The sequence below is a fragment of the Drosophila melanogaster genome, chromosome 2L, assembly GCF_000001215.4.
Source record: "Drosophila melanogaster chromosome 2L".
Classification (NCBI taxonomy): Eukaryota; Metazoa; Arthropoda; class Insecta; order Diptera; family Drosophilidae; genus Drosophila; species Drosophila melanogaster.
This window is the reverse complement of record NT_033779.5, coordinates 1,065,830-1,077,846: the sequence shown is the minus strand read 5'-3', so window position 1 is coordinate 1,077,846 and position 12,017 is coordinate 1,065,830. Positions and strand designations below refer to the sequence as shown.

Below are 12,017 nucleotides of genomic sequence, written 5' to 3'. Positions count from 1 at the left end.
GCCGGATGGTATATTCCGGGGATGGCGCCGCGGTCACACTCTGTCCCGACAATTCCAACCCGACGCTTGTCTGCTCTCCACCCGCGCATCAAACGTCGAAAAATCGTAACGTCGCGAGTGCTACGCGGTGGCCAGGAGAAAAATTCGCCAGCAATAGCAACACTTGTACCGAAAATCTAAAGGAAACTGGGAAATGTACTAGCACAAACACAGCGAGTGCAGTGGAAACCGAAATCGCCATTGAATCGAAGAGCGCGTGCATATATACGGGTTCCGTTGGTTCCGTTCCGTTTCTTGTCGCTTTTCTTGCACACACTTTACCACTTTACCTTTGCGTCTCTCGTTTCGTGCGTGCGTGTGTGTGTGCGCGGAGTGTGGTGTGCGTGCGTGTGTGTTGTTTTTGTGTGTTCGTTTAACTAAAGCACAGGTAGAAGGAAAAGCAGCGGAAAAAAGAAAACCATGGGCGAAATATGCATATGAAATTAAGTAAATACAAGGCGACAGCAGCAGAAAACATCCAGTAGCAACGAGAAACAACAACAACAATAACACACGTTAATAACTCAGCTTTGTGCGTCTTTCGTCTGCGCTTCACATAGTATTATTTTTCTCTTGGATTTTCCACACAAAAACACCATGAGTGAGCGAGCGAGAGCGACGATCGTGATCACCGTGTCGTGAATGAATTTTTGTCAGTGTGTGCGAGGCGTGCTCTACGCACACACACACGTACGTAAACAACACAACCACACACGGCCCATCATCGATCACCAATCACCTGTGTGTGTGTGTGCGGCATTTAATAAATAATTGTGTGCAAATAAATGTTCCAAAAGGAAATTGTTAAGCCAAACCAGCAAAAAACGTAAATCAACCGTGCGATAATTCGTCCTAGAGTTGAAAAAAAAAGACGGTTCAAAAGCAAGTGCGTGTGTGCAGAGTTCTTCTGGTGTCTTGGGAGCTTCGTTTTACGGATACGAAACATATATAACTTCCCTCTTTGCCGAAAAAGGTGAGTTCAAAATCAGGGAAAAATCCCTTTCCCATTGGCCAAGGCCGTTCCGGGAAATCTGCGAGTGGTCTTGGCCCACGTTTCCTGTCTTCCGCACATTTTCACACGTCCTGCAATTGCAATTTTTTCCGATTTCCCAACTCTGCACCTCCTGTATGTTCGGCGATTCCCACGCCTCTTTTTTTCGGGGCAGGTATTCGCAGGTAGCGGAAAGAGGAAAAACCCTCGGGAAAGCCGATAAACTAGAGAAAACCTCTGTTGGTGGGCCGAAAAAACCAGAAAAAATAGAAGAATTGAAATGTTTTCCCTGGCTGCTGAAACAGAGAAAATCGGGCGAAATTAGGCACCCGCTGATTCCAGAAAATTGCTCGTATAATAGAAACATCTCACTGGGGGAGAAATAAATTATCGTTATTATCATCTGCAGTTGCAATTTGGCACAATTTCGATATGACTGTGCTCCCATTTGCCCGGCGATTATGTAATTTTCGCCGCTGTGCTCGAGAATCAGGTTCATTTTCCATATGAAAAAGGGGGCTTTGCTGCAGACATTGCATATATGCCGACGATCTGGCGACCACCGACAGTTGCCAGCAATTTCCGGCGCTTTTTGGCAACTGGAAATCGAGCACAAAAGTTCATCCCAGGGCTTAGAGAGCCGCAAAAGGCGTAGCCATCCATATTCACCCCATCCCAAACGCATTTCCCAATGTGGTTTATAGTTTTCCTACAGCTGTTGCGACTGCGATTTTAACGATTTTTACTGGTAATCCGGGGAGGAAGTGAAGTTCATAGCGGTTCGACCAGTTGATACCTCTTAATAAACTGTTTGTAGGGCATTTCTGAAAAGGAAATATTCCAAAGCGAGATTTGGTTAGTCTCAATCCTTAGAACAGCATTGCTCACTTCCTTACACAAGTGCATACTACCCTCGCATACCCTGTAATCAGTGGGCACCATAAAAAGAGTTTGAATTTCAAATAAAATCCACTCTCCGGCACACACACAAGTCCACTGGGGAGCAGCTGCTGTGTGTCTCTTTGTGCTTGGTCTCAAATGACACTTGCCAGCGCTGCTGCTGCATATAATTCCGAGTTCTGGGGAATTTCCTAGTAGGAAGTGCAGGGGCCACAGCGAAAACACCAGCAAGAGTCGCACTTGATGATTGTCTTGCCACGGCTATTGCCGTCCCACTCTGGAAACGTAAATAGAGAGGCCCGATAAAGAGCGGTCTCGAACTTCCCCCAGTTGTGTTGCCTCTAACCCAACTGAAACTGAGTGGAATCGAGGTTTTCTGGCGGCATAAAATTTGATAGCAATTAAGATATTTGTTAGAACTGTTTCTAATGTCACATGTGCTGCGTGTAGGAGTCTCATCCTGCACTATCTTGTTTTTCGCACTTGCCCCGTTCCCATTTCCCGGCTGGTACTCCAGTTACTTGCCGCAATTGACCAATTAAACAATTGTCTTTGATTAAATGTGCAAATTTGTCTAATGTTCTGCACTGCGCGTATGTGCAAAGCGGATGTGCCCGCTTAAAGCTGCGCTTAAATTGCCCGCGTAATTTGTCACTGATCTCACTTTCTCAATTGGCGATCTCTGATTTCTGAGATTCCTGATCTCTGCCTGGCCAATTAGGCGTCATTATGCGGCAGGCAAGAAGGCACCGTTAGATGGAGCCATTGCAACAGTGGCCAGAATAATAACAGCGACTAGGAAATAATGGCTAATGGCCTATACCTTTGCCCATCTAATGCTTCTTGACCTACAAGCCTCCACAGGCCTCTCGCGTTTCCTGCCCGCTTTCATTTACTGTTAATTATTGTTTAGAAAAGCGCGGGGGCGGGGGCCAATAATAATAAGAAGAAGAAAAAGCAGCAGCATTGGCCAATAAAAGCTTGCAAACAATTTCGAATTTCCAAATGGTTTGAAATGCAGCCCAGCTGGCAACAGAGGAAAAGAGGCAGCCAAATCAACCGAAAGGCAACACGGGGCCATAACAACAATCTTGCTCGCACATTCATAATAGGCGAAACAGAGGCGGCCAAAAAAGTAGGACTGTTTCGTACAAAAATATATAGTAGGATCTTAACGAAATGTAGTTTTCATAGGATCAAATGATAATGTACTGTGTTTATTCGCAACTGAAAAATACAAAATATTCTGACCAACTGTATTTTTAGATAACAGCAATATTTGTAACTACTCTATTATTCCGAGCCCTACTGTACGCATACACACACACACACACAGAATCAACAAATAAAGTAATTATTTCCTTTCACATGGCGAGCTACCTCCAAAATCGGAAAGACATAAAGAAGAATATAAAAAGCGGAGAAGCCCCAAGACCCAAAAATAAAATCCAACAAAATCCGCTGTCGGCGTCGATTCCTTTGTTGTTGTTTTGCTGCAGCGGTCCCAACACGTGCAATTGGGAGCGAGCGAGAGGGGGAGAGTAGGAGCGAAAAGAAACTAATAGGCCAGTAGTACGAATCGCAGAGGAGTGAGCAGTGCAGTGGCAATTTTGCATCGATCTCCCACTCAATGGGCAAAAAACGGAGCTCGAAGTTGTGAGTGACATGTGTGAGTGAGGCTCGAAGTGAATGAATGGCACAATCTGTGATTGATTCATGCACAACTAGATGACTAAATTCGCTTTCGGCCCATTCTTTCATATCCGTTAGCTGGCCACTCCTTTTGTCCAAGTTTGGTCAACCAAGTTGGCTCGCTCTTTTGCCATTTAATTGATTCATCCACACCAGCAGATATCTGAAATCTGAATCGATCCCAAAATGACACCCAATTTCACTGTTCTGTGAATGAATACGGTTTTTTTTATCACGTGTATGTGGGTGCGAGTGCGCCATCGTCTTACGTTGTAATTTCGCGACTCTATGTCCGTCCTTGTCTGTTGCTAATAAATCAAGACCCATGTTCATTTTGCAACGGCTTTGGATACCCTACAGTGGGTTGCTTCGTTTTGTCAGACTCAACAATAATTGCAAATGGTTTTCTGTGGTTATTTACAATTATGGCTATAAACCTCATTAAAAGTCTTGAAAGCTGCTTAAATTGATAATTACAGTTCCAAAGAAGTAATCACTCATATTCATTGTATCATCATTTGGAAACATCAGTCATTGCAAACACATCAGTCATATCAGTGTCGAGGGTAATCCGCATTCGATGCAACGCTTTTGCCTCTTGTGTTCGCTAGTTTTTGCCATTTATGCAGCTACCGTGGGGCGCTTACGTCATTGGCCGGCTTGGTACATATTTGGCCATGTTTTACTGTTGTCAATTGGATGCTATTTGTGGGCTAAATTTCTCGCTGGCGTCAACACAAAATATTGAAAGTAGGCAGCTCGGATTGAGTTGAGTCATTATCTTTTCTTTTCTCGAGTTGTGAAATTTGCTCCCGAATACCTCGGATGCGCAAGTACATATGTATGTACATACATATGTGCCGACTGTTCTACACATTTTCTCAATTAATAATTTCGAGCATTCAGTTGGAGGGAGAGGTGCCCATACATACATATCTACATACATATATAGCCCATATATCATTGCCAAGATCATCTATTGGCCTCTCTATAGCTGCGTCTATAGCGACACAATGTGTCTGAGCGAAATCCGTTTGGCATTTATTTACTTGTCTGTCTTCTGTTTGGCCAGTTTCATTGGAAAATTCACTTTTCGCTAAACAATTTCCATAAATGCAATAAATTTATACAAATAGCCCTGTTAATGGATCGCATCGATCTGCTTTACAAAGGTATTCGGAGCATTGTTTTGATTTGCCTACGCCAATGCAGCCAATTCGAAATAAATCGAGCCACATTCATGAATGAAATAATGAATGGGAATGGTGTTATGAACTTAAGATCGAATGCGGTCTACTTTTTCGCCTTTTTGCGGTTGGTGGTCTTGTGGTCTGTGACGTCAGGTGATAATATAGTTAATGATAATCAGTGAATCTTTTTGAAGGGATTTTACCTCATTAAATTTTAGTGGCAAAATTGCTTTATGGATTAAGTGATTCTTAGTACGATTAACGGCTCGTAATGCTTTTCATCATCGACCTGGAAAATTTCCAGAACTTAAGGTCTGGCATCTGGTAAATGGAAAATGATCAATGCCGAAACTTCTTACAAACCTTACGCATTCTATGAAATATTTATAAAATTCTCCCCTAAAATAGAGCTGAGCTGGCATTATTAACCTGCGGAATCCACATTCAGCGGAATAGATCCCACTCATCATATCGTTATCCAGCGCAAACAGCTGACTAACCCGGCGATCGCCGAGGGGTCCCAACTACATGGACGTGGATCCCGACCGAATGCCTGTGGGTGGTGCAGCTTTTCATAGCCACCTACACTAACTCACTGCGCCAATATTTACACAACATTGATGGACATATACAGCGTGTTTACCTACTTTGTAGGTGCTTCGGTTTCGGTGCCCCTTGTTATGCGTACAAACATACCCCTAGCCTAGCCCTATGTACCCCATAGATCGGGCTATTTACTTGCGTATTATTCTGCCGCTATTTATAACTGGCGTACTAATTTGTAATTTGTTTAATGATTCACTTAGCGAACTTTATGAAGTGTGGGAACTGGAGTTGTGAGCCCTGTATCTACGGGCACTGCTATCCACAAGCCACAATCTTGCAACTGCAGCACTTGGCTTGTTGGCCCAACTCGTTAGTCGCGATAAGATTGTTTCCGAGAAGTCCATAAAGAATATTAGCTTTGATTTGTGTTTAGCATTGCCCCGATCTATCAGCGTTACCTGTTGTGGGGGCTTATAACACAAACCATTTCCATCTATTTTGGCTCTTCATCCTCCGCGAGGTGTAAACAACTTCTGGCCGGGATCTTCGCCGCCTTCAATAAACAACTAATTTCAATGGGCTATACACAAATTAATTCGCAATTTGCTGATGAGCATCTCTGCCCGACTTCTGGAATTGTCTCGGCATTTTGGGGTAAAGAGATAAAAGCAGACAGTACAGCCTTAGGATTCCCAGACACTTTTCTTATCGATTACATCAAAGTGCTGGTTATTCTCGGGGCTTTAAAAAACCAGTTCTCATTTCTCAGTTCTCAGTTCCCTCTTTGAAAAAGGTAAAGCCGAGTGAAAACCACAATAATAATTCCCATAATTATAACAATGAACCGCACAGATACAGAAATCCGACCAAAAAAAGAGATATCCAAGTGTCGCCGTCCCCAAAACAACAACAAATAAAGCGACCAAGAGGCAGAAGAAGAGGAAGACGAAGAGCAAGAGGTGGACGAAGAAGAATCACAGTGTGGTTGCTTTGAAATACAAACTTTTGTGGTTACAAGTTTTTTCTAGACCACAACACAGCAAAGGCTGTTTCTTCTGTCTTTCGCTCAATGGCAAAGCCAAAGAAGTTGTGGCTGCCAAAACAAAAACAAAAACAAAACAGAAAACGGAAAAAATAACCAAGAAGAACCAGAGATGGATGGTTGGTTGGATGGATGGATGGCGAAGGTGTGTTGTGTAGGAAATGATACGGATACCGGGCGAAATAAAGTCGGAAGAAGTCTTCAGCACAACGAAAATAAAAGCTGGGAACAGTGGCGTAGGCGGTGGGGTAAGATCAGGGGTAAGATAAACAAAATGCACTGCTATTTTCACAGTTCGAAGTTTTGTACTCCCGCTGGAGATGGAGGAACACCCCCTAGATTGAAATGTACAGAAGCCACTGTTCGCGAAGACAGTTTCAAAGTTTTCCCAGTTTTGTCATGGTTGTTATTATACTCTTCTTTCCCCGCTCTTCTCGGTTGGCGGTGGTAAAACTTTAACAACTTCTTAAGAGTTGGGGAGGGGCCCCCAAAATCAAGTTCCAGGCAAGATAACCGAACAGAACTCGCCTCCAATCACATAAATACGACAATGACGCGGCACAAACGACATTTAAATGTGCCCAAAGTTAGTTGGAAAAGTGTTTTAGGCTGGGAAATGTGCCGTTAGTACAGTTTAAGTTCAATTAAAAGAGTCGTCGCCATTTTGCTGCCTCAACTTCAATTTCAATTATGCAGCCAGTCAGTTTCGCTCCAGAAAGGCCCGTAAAAATGTGTCATGGCTGGCAGTTGAACTAAATTACCGCCAACCGAAGCTAACTCGTCTCTTAGTTCTTGTTCTGCTCGCTAGTGCACTGAGAATAATATCGAGGGATTTGTAAAGTTAAAGATACGAGGTTAATGCAATAGGTTGCATACGAGGTTGCAATACAAGTTGTTCAATCAGAAAAGGCAAATAAATTTTATTGTTATCTTAAAATATTTGAAATATGTTATTTTCTTTTTTTTTCTGTGCACTCAATCAGTCGACGTGTCGCACCACCTGATGATGAGTGGCTCGGCCGTAATTTGTTGGCTTCCTGCTGCCGCCTGCAACAAGCCGCTGCACATGCACCGCTTGGCTACACTCCGCTCCAGTGCCCCTTCCGCGGAACCCAGTTCCTCCCTTCTGTGCACGCCCCATCGTCTGGGTTCAATGCGCCACAGGCTCGGACCCACATCAACCATTATCCTGCTACGTCTCACACACGAGCCAAACATTGATAAGGCAAATCCATCATTTTTGGCGAATTAAGGTGCCACCCGGTGGCAGACACCGCCCGAGGCACCTGTCATTGGCTCCACTAATTACCGCCAACCCACTCCGTCGCTTGACCAAAGTTGAACGCCTTGAACGCACGTGCCCCTGCCGATTTCCCACTACACAAGTAGTATATTACTTTATGTATATGGATTACGAGCGGGTTGCGAAAATGGAGTTTTGTTTTATTTGATTTTGCCCGGCTTATTTAGCTTCGCTTCCCGTCCGCCCAGCCATCGCTCTTTTGTAATCCGCACGTAAACCGTTTTACTTTTCCCAGACTTTTATGCGAATTTCATAGTCGCTTTGTTGTTGATGCTTTTACTTAATGCTTCGCACACGTCAACCTAAAAAACTGAAAAAGACGAAGAAAAGTCGAGTTACAGCAACGCCAAAAGCGCGGAAAAAGGTCACACACCTCGTTTTTGGCGGCACAGTGGTGATACTGAATTTGAATCTTGCTTCAAATAATAATTTAAATAAAGTTACCAATGATATTTTGGACATATTTTAAACCATTTAATGCGCCTTTACAATCAAATTGATAAATCTTAAAGATAGTGGAGCAGGAATCACTGTACCTTTGGCTTATTCTTAACTCGTTTCCCCCTCGAGCTGTTTTGATTTTTGCTCAGCCAGGGAAGAGGATGAACCCGTCCAAAGTCCAGACCCAGGACCAGCACCAGGACAACATGCGCAGGTGCGCCGCTCCCTGTTGGAATCGCATTGCGTTTAACCCTCTGCGTGCGGCCCGCTTCAATTTCAATTTTGTAAATTGAGTTTACATTTCGATTTATTGACACGAAGCGACTTCGATTGCGACTTCTTTGTGCTGCTCCCTGATCCTTGGGCTCTCCTCTGGCCCATTCCCTGCACTTTGACTGACATTTATTACCATTTGTGTGCCGGCTTCGGTTTCCTGGCGCTTTTGCGATTTATGCAATCGATGGAAGGAACTTTCATTTCGCAGGGAAAATGGCGAGCGAAAAGTTAAGGGAGGTTTTAAGAATCGCTGGATTGAATCAGTGGATATAACCATGCGACTGTTGTAAGCATACATATATGTAATCAAAATCTTCAAAATTTTATATTCAATAGTGTGCTGTTTTCATATACTTGAGCAGCTGCCTTCTTTTCTTGGTCATGTTAAAAAGATGCTCATTATATGACGGGCGCTACTTCCTGGTAAATCCCTGCATTATCTATTATTTTTTGAGCCAAGCTTAGGCTGCAATTTGAGCAATTCCATTTAAAATCGGAATTTCCATCCACAAATGTGAAATGTCATGCCATTTGAATGTGAAGTCAGGCAACATGGCATGCAGTGAACGTGTTGCAAACAAAAACAGAAACCGAAATGCACATGCAAACACACAAAACCCTGCCTTTCGGATCTCTCTCATCTCTCGACCACGCATCCTAGTGAAAATTTTCCACTTGAGTTTTCTTGCTTTTCCACATTTTATCCATTCTTCTTGTTTTTCTGCCCATTCATGCATGCCAAAGACTTCTTCCGTTTTGCCCAAAAAGAAAAATAAGAGCGACATGTGTTTGAGATGGAGTGCACTTTTCCTGGTGGTTGGGAAACTAATGGAGTGAGGACGAGGCGAGGCGAGGATTTCTTTTAAACATAATCTCAATTTTCATTTTTCACCTGCCTAAACGGACCCGCATCCACTTAGACATCTCTCCCCGATTTTCCTGTTGCCTGCTTATGCTGCCGCTTATCAGCAGCAATTTGTCCACTATCTGCTGGTCTGGTCTGGTCTGGGCCAATTTTGCTGCCTTCTTTTCGGTGTCTTTCACCGTGATAAATGTGCCGAGTTGGTAAATCCGCTCAAGCCTGATTAAGTGAATTATTATGCCAGGCTCTCTGCCTCGATCGCCGTTCTCCGGCGTTCTACGCATTCGTCATGCATGTGTAGATACACAAGAAGCAGCCACCACCGTCGACGCATCATCATCATCATCATCAACAGCACCATTGTGGGCATAGTCACTATTGTAGTCGGAAAAGTCGGAGCACAGCCATCAAATATTGTTTATGTTTCCAACAAATAGTGCCCGCTCTTTCTAATCAGCCGAGCGAACGCTTGTTGCATTTGTACCTGCTTGACCTGTGTAGTGTATCTGCATCTGCATCTGCCGCCCCTCTATGTGCAGTTGTATCCGTATCTGATGTATCTGTTGCTCTTGATCCATTTCCATTTCTATGCATTTTGTGCGTGCTGCTCATTACACGATGCTTGCCCCTTTTGCCATTGGAGTACAGTGAAGTTTCGATAACTAAATCTGTTGAATTTCTGTTCGTTATTAAGTTTCTTTACCTCTACAGATATCTTGAAATAGTTGTGTTCTTCGGAGCTCACTGTACCTTTCGGGGTTTTCTGCACTTTCGAGCTGCTGCTTCATTGAGCTTTGGTTGGCTGCAGTCACGTCAGCAACTGCGGCGGGCATAAACATTAAACATCTCGTGGATGCGAGGGGTTCAAATTAATATAACGTTCTGATTCCCTGGAAATGCGAGTGAGTACGCGCTGGCAATTGACTGCGATCATGTGGGATAGATTATGGACTTCAATTTAATTGCGAAATTATGCCGAGATGAACATTGCATAATTATGCAGCTGACCGCAGGCCAGTGTAATTCGCAGTTAAGTTAGTTAATTGAGGAAATTTAATCACACATGGGAAGTGCGTTCCAAACTAAAAATAAACCAGCGATTTAAATAGTTATGTAATGGCTGTAAGATACCCATCAGACATCCGTTGCCCGTAAACTGAGAGGTTAATGGATATTCTATCGAAATTTTCACTCTAAACAAATGTCATGGGATATCAACAAACCATAGGCAGCGAAAAATATGGTTATAGTTGAAGTCAACCCAAGGAAATCTCATCATCAATGGGTGGAATTTATGGCCTCCGCGCCTACGGAGAGCAACTAAAGTAAACAATCAATGGCCCAAGTTATGGTGTAATTGGCCAAGTAACTCCCACAATTTTATTGAGGCGCATAAATATTATTTTTTTTGGGCATCTGCCGGCACATTAAGGCAATTTTCATGCCCCAACCGAGTTGGTATTGTGGCATGCAGGCACGTCAACTTCTCATTAAGATAAGCGCTTTTGGCTTCCTGGCTTCCTGGGCTTTCAGACTTCTCCTGTCGTGGGCCACCTTCTCCTGATGGATCTGCTTAAGGGGCGAAATCAAAGTGTCCCGCCAATTCTCGCATGCGATGCGATGAATTGCATTTGCATGGAGTCCTGCAGGGCACCTCCTTAGTCCTGGCACACGCCAGCTGTCCGGGAACCGAAGAAACTGCCAAGGAGCCCGGCTTCTGGCCCCCTGCTGCCTTTTTGGTAATAAATTCCCGACATGCAAGGCGAGTGCAATAAAATAGCAGCGGCTGCAATGGAACCCATTTGCCATTCGCGACTTACCCTAGATTCCTCAACTGCCACAACTGCCACTGCCGCATTTTATTTGGCAACTTTCCAGCCGCATTTTTATGTGCTAATTTACTAGAACGACTTGCTGAACAACCGTTGTAGCTGCTGTCGGCCAACTTTTGGGCTGGCCAACTCCTACAAACCGACGCCTTGGGCACAAACAATTAAAACGACGACGCCGACGACGCTGGCCGATAAACAAGCCAAGATAAGTCAACGCCGCCCCGACGACCACACAGGTCCGAGATGCAAGTGGCAAGGCCCTGTAGTCCCTGTTGCCAGTTACCTCTTACCAAGTGTGCAGCATATGCCACACATTTCGTATTTTTTCACGTTTCTGTGTGCTACCAATAAATTTCCGAAATACCTTCTTGCCTTACCTGGCGAGAGCAATTTTTTCATTAGCGCGTTCAGCGTGGCGGAGCTGAGCTCTTGTCCAGCGGGGTAGCTCATTTCTAAGTAATCATCAGGGCGAAAATTAAGTGAGGGGAGGATCCTGCTAAGGGCGAGCACTCGAAACAATTGCAGCAATTGGAGAATTTCAACAACTTTTTAGGGAACCGCCTGGCGAATCTAGAGGGTCGCTCACTGGTGGCGATTGTGAGTTTATCTGACAGCAAAGGTGCAGTTATTTATGTGGGTCCTTAGGGAAACAAGTGGGAGTGTGCCTGCTTAGGGTGTATTTAGGAAAAATTAAGGCAAAAGATATCGTGCACTGCAACGATATAAAATGATAAGACATAATGCGGTTTCAAGTTGTGTCCTTAAGATACATAATCGTTACTTAGCAGTTCGATCTCCTTTCTCCTTGCATAACCTCTTGCTTTTCGAAAGGAATCCCGCCTCGATTGACTTTCGTATCCACCAGATCGCTTGGCCAGCTCGTTTGCTTGGAACTTCCCGGGT

General features: G+C 44.1%; 1 protein-coding gene across 2 annotated transcripts in view; it reads left to right on the top strand.

Moving 5' to 3' along the window:
* The first annotated feature begins 31 nt into the window (after nt 1–31).
* The window catches only part of S (Star), a 28,142-nt gene continuing 16,156 nt past the window's right edge, over nt 32–12,017 (top strand). Inside the window, exon 1 of one of the 2 annotated variants that reach the window (NM_078726.4) lies at nt 32–1,012. The gene's annotated coding sequence lies outside the window, so the exon portion shown is untranslated. The remainder of the gene's footprint in view (nt 1,013–12,017) is intronic. The other variant, NM_164403.2, reaches the window with a different exon arrangement.